General features: G+C 39.8%; 1 long non-coding RNA gene across 1 annotated transcript; it reads right to left on the reverse strand.

The window, feature by feature from the left end:
- Nucleotides 1-773: 773 nt before the first annotated feature.
- LOC139071479 (uncharacterized) lies at nucleotides 774-4,346 on the reverse strand. Its single transcript, XR_011521363.1, has 4 exons — nucleotides 4,136-4,346; nucleotides 3,705-3,755; nucleotides 3,565-3,622; nucleotides 774-976 (listed from the first exon to the last, which is right to left on the reverse strand). It is a non-coding gene; the product is annotated as an uncharacterized lncRNA (long non-coding RNA).
- Between the last annotated feature and the right edge of the window lie 674 nt (nucleotides 4,347-5,020).

Here is a 5,020-nt window from a genome sequence, read left to right on the forward strand (position 1 = left end):
CTCCCATGAGGAGGAGTAGTGTATGACTGTGAAGTGGGAACGCCCCAGTCTATTGTGGAACTGTTGTAAAATTAAAAAAAATTTTCATGCAATTCAATAAAAGGGCTGACGAGAAGAGTCGAAAGTTAGAAGATACATCGGCAGGGAACTGCTTGTGTTCTTCTCACCAGAAGCCAACCAAAGATCTTTGTGTGTGTACATATTATAATGGGCCTAAAGTAGGGCTGGGCAATAAATCGAAAATGTATCGTTATCGAAATTTCTGACTCTTATCGAGATCATTTTTCCCATGTCAATAAATTTGATAATAAAAAAATGAAAAGATGTGTGTAGCTGGGCAACATTCATGTCCCTTTAAGAAGCTGTACCACCTTGAGATGCGTAAAAATTTGACTAAATATAATACATGTGACAGCCCCATCTAGTGGACAACTTACCTGCAGTTATGGTCCATTTATCATTATTGAGGTTAAATCCTCAATATATTGTGATATTAGTTTTAGGCCATATCGCCCAGCCCTAGCTTAAAGTGTGGATCTCTCTTCAGGGTCACCTCCAAAGAACCAGGGAGTGGTTAGATGGAATAATTTCCACCACGACAGCCCCCATAATTCTGGTATGAAAGTGAAGCCAACAAGGAAGAGGCAAAAAAAAAAATGCATTTCCACCCTCATCCACCAGAAGAGAGCTAATCCTCATCGAATCACATGTCAAAAATGCCAATTTGACAGCAGAGATAAACTGATCAGAAAGCCCTTTAAGGTTTAATAGATCTAGTTAACATTCATGAAAACTCTGAGGGGGCAAATTTTTTTTATAAATTTATAATCATTGCAACCCAAAGTCAGTCCTACCACACTGCTGAATCCTGCCGGTGCTGTTTCCTCAGTGAGGTTCAGTACATCTCGTTCATCACCCTTGGAAAAGGAGATGATGTGTTCTGGTCCGGCTCTCCACTCCCTCGTCGAGGAGACTTCTAACCACAGAATAGAGGCTTTACTATCTAGTACTCAAAATCTATCTTAATGATATTGGCCACAGGCTAAATTCCTTTGAATGGCATGTTTAAAGTATAAAACCTCAATGAAAAATGTTTTTGGATTTTCACGGCTGGAATTTGAAGAAAATCTGATGTTTCTGACTGGCGCGGGAAAAACAGAAACTAGCTTCAGGTCTAAGCCCTGGACAGCTGGTGACGTTTCACAGGAGGTCTGAAGAAAAAGCACCTGACTACGATGTTTCTGTGTTAGAGTTATAGCTGAGAACAAGTCAAGATGTAGCTTCTGAAGCCTCTGCTAGTCGGTCAGATTGTTTTTTTCTCTGGGATGATTACCGGAGAAGTTCAACCGAACTCCGACCCCGCTAGCTGGATATCACTACCGGAGGTGCAGACATGTTTTGGACCGTTTGAGGCAGAAGACCCGCGACCCGATTTGGACACCGGGAAGGATTCTGTTAGTCTTAAGAACCAAAATCGGTACAGTTTGTTTACTTTTGTTAAATATTTAATTTTTGTGCTCGTACCACCGGGAGCTCTCAGCTGACTACAGGTCTTAACTCCATCATACTGTCCTGATGTGTAATTCAGTAATCTACAGAAAAAAAACAAAATTATATGCTGCCAATTTTACAGCTGCATGTATATATTAGGGGTTTAACGGTTCGGGCCACTTGCGTACCATTTTGGTTCATTTTCCATTAAATAATGAAATTTTGTTTGCATGATTTAAGTGCAGCAGATCAAAGTTCATAGGCGAGTTTCCGCACCGACGCTGTATTGAGTGACGCATGATGGTTGCACGCACCTGATCTCCGATTAAAAAAGGTGATCTGCAAATTCTGATCAATGTCTTTCTGAGCAGATCAAACCAGCTGGCTGTCGCTGCTACTGTGGAGACAGTAGAGACGCTGAACGTAAACAACATGTCTACTGAACTTTTCCCCCACGGCAGTTGATGTAATGTTTTCATTCTACAACAAAAAATACGATGCGGAGAAAGCTCGTTATTTAACAGGGTATCTGCAGGTTTAAGGGAGCCAAATTTAAGGCTTTTTAAGACCTTTTTTAAGGCCACTTTGACCAAATTTAAGCTATTTTTTAATTATATTTAAGCTATAATTTTCAGCTATTGCCTGGCACTGGTGCTAACCACGTCGCAAACGTGGGATTACCCACCCAGTTACCATTAAACTTGCACTTCCCCATGGTGCAAGCTCCCACTAGCTTAACCAGCTAATGTGCTCATCTAAAAATAGCCCCCTTTCACAACCAACTGAATGTGTACAGTTCCACTTATGCCAATATCATAAACAAAAAATGCTGAACACTAACTACAAATTCTTGTTCATTGGGTCTTTGGTAATTTAAGACATTTGGAAACTGTAATTAAGGATTATTTGTCATTTCTAATGATTTTTAAGACCTTAAATTTAAAAAAGCAAATTTAAAACTTTAAGACTTTTTAAGGACCTGCGGATACCCTCTAATATGAGTTTTAAAGAAGAAAGTGGGCAGTCTGAGGTGAGTTTTTAAGGCTCACTGCAGAAATAAAAACAAGGCGCATCAACAGTCAAACACGTATGAGAGTGACACTCATAGCTGCGCAAATAAACTGTGAAATATTTAAAGACATCATACTAGATCAGCAGCTTGTGAGGACACCTGGTTCTGCTCACTACAGAAGCCGCTTCAGACAATAAATAAATAAATATAATAATATACAGAAAACGATTTGAACTGAGCTCTTCAAAACACTGAACCGAATCGAATACGATTTTAGCGTACTGTTATACCCCTAACGATTAGAGACTCATTTATATAGTTTAATAGCAAAAAAGTTGATTTGAGGGTGACTTGCTCTTTAACAAAATGAAAAACTGAACCAAGTTCATATTTATATAATTGGTAAAGTATAGTTACACTGAATTTTTACAATTTTAATGCTGAGTCTGGCCAATACCTTTGATAGTCATATATAGCACATGTACCCTGTATATAGCATGTCAAAGATTACTATTGAGCACAATAAATCTTTACAAAAATCCATTTTTATTACAATGATTTTCTTTGTAATAATTTCTTCCCAAAAGATAAAAATATAACCTTAAATCATGGCTGTAAATCTGTTTTTAACAAAAGTGTTTTCACAGATGTGAAGTTTTCTTTAAATAATTAAGTACAGAATCATTTAATTTACCCATTCATAAACAAATCAGGTCTCTGGTTTCATCACCATCTTTTAGCAGTATCGCTGTACAAAGTGGAGGTTATTTGGCAAAGAAAAAATGTTACAGCAAATGGAAAACTCCTATTATGGTGCCTGTCTGGTGACATTTGAGGGGGAAAAATAACTTGCGGCCACGACTGCGTGGCAAGGTCCCTCCCCCCCCCCTCAATGTCACCAGACTAGCTTCATACTAGTGATTAAAACCAATACATTTTCAACATACTGTCAGTGAACTGGTACTTAAACGTTTTAGCACATAAGTTTTTTCCAACTCAGTTTCACTTTAAGATAAGCTTTTGCTGCTAGTCCGTTAGCGGTCTTAAAACTGCCTACTCACCAAAACGTTCAAAAGTCATCCGGTTTTCTCGACACTCCAATTATCCAGAATGCATCATCTGTTACACAAAAACATTTTTAGGTAAGTAATAGGTAGAAAGGTTAACTTCTGAACTGTTTTTCCTCATAACTTTACCGCACCGTTCCCATTTTTCTGTCTCCTCAGATGTTTTGACGACAAGGTCCTCACACCTGCACATCCACAATAACAAGTACGGTTAAGTTAGGCTACAACACATAACTTGTTTTCTTTACCAGTCAGGACTTCCATATTAAAGAAGTCGTGTTTCTGAGTTGTCTTGGTAACATCTTCTTTCCTGTCAGCCTCTGATTGACTGTGAAAATCATAACGTAAATTCTTTAAAACTAAATCACTTTGAGTGATTTGCCAGTTCTAGAGAAAGCTTCAGACCGGCCATCTTTAGCATATCTCTTTAATAATCAAAGATTTTGACACATCATCAAAACCTTTTTGCACCTACAAAGCTGAGACAGCAAACAGTTCATGCAGAACAAAGCTGATATTGTTCAACTCCTTAAGAGTTATTCCTGAGACGCAAGCTGATTCCAACCTGTGCTGCGTGGTGATATCTTTTGGACCGGAGAAGTCGGTGCTCGCAGTCAATCTACCGGACCTGGGTGCCCAGAGGTCATCCTGCCTCTCTGACCTCCGAATCCGTGACGAAGGTCATCAAAAGGGTGAGGTAGAACACAGAGATTGCGTCTGAATGTGCTTCTGAAGATAACATCATAGTTTAGAACAAACCAAATTCTTTTTCATCCAGAGACGCCGCTTTCCAAGATTCTGAAGTTCTGACCAACACCGCATTTACACATACACTCAACAAAAATATAAACGCAACACCTTTGTTTCTGCTCCGATTTTCCATGAGATGGACATAAAGATCTAAAATACATTCCAGATACACAATATTACCATTTTTCTCAAACATTGTTCACAAATCAATCTAAATGTGTGATAGTGAGCACTTCTGCATTGCTGAGATAATCTGTCACGGCATGCTGGTGAGTGAAGCGGAGGTGAGGATCCACATGCGGGTGAGGAAGGCAGGCAGATAGACACGAACGTTTAGTAAAGTTTAATATAAAAACACGCTGGACACTGAAACAATAAACCGTCAAAAGACACAGAACTGAGAGGGTTTAAATACATGAGGGCTGGGAGCTTGGGTGATTGGAAAAAGAGAGGTAGGTGGGAGCAATTAACAGAGACACATGACTGAACAGAATGGGGAGACAGAACAGGGTGTGACATAATCCATCCCACCTCACAGGTATGCCACATCAAGATGCTGATCCGACATCATGAGTAGTGCACAGGTGTGCCTTATACTGCCCACAATAAAAGCACCCCCACCCCCCCAGAGAGCGGATTCCAGACGCCCACAGGAACACAGAGCAGGGCGGGAGGAGGGGGACCAGGAAGGAGGGTCGAG

The sequence above is a fragment of the Nothobranchius furzeri genome, chromosome 8 (genome assembly GCF_043380555.1).
Source record: "Nothobranchius furzeri strain GRZ-AD chromosome 8, NfurGRZ-RIMD1, whole genome shotgun sequence".
NCBI classification, from domain to species: Eukaryota; Metazoa; Chordata; class Actinopteri; order Cyprinodontiformes; family Nothobranchiidae; genus Nothobranchius; species Nothobranchius furzeri.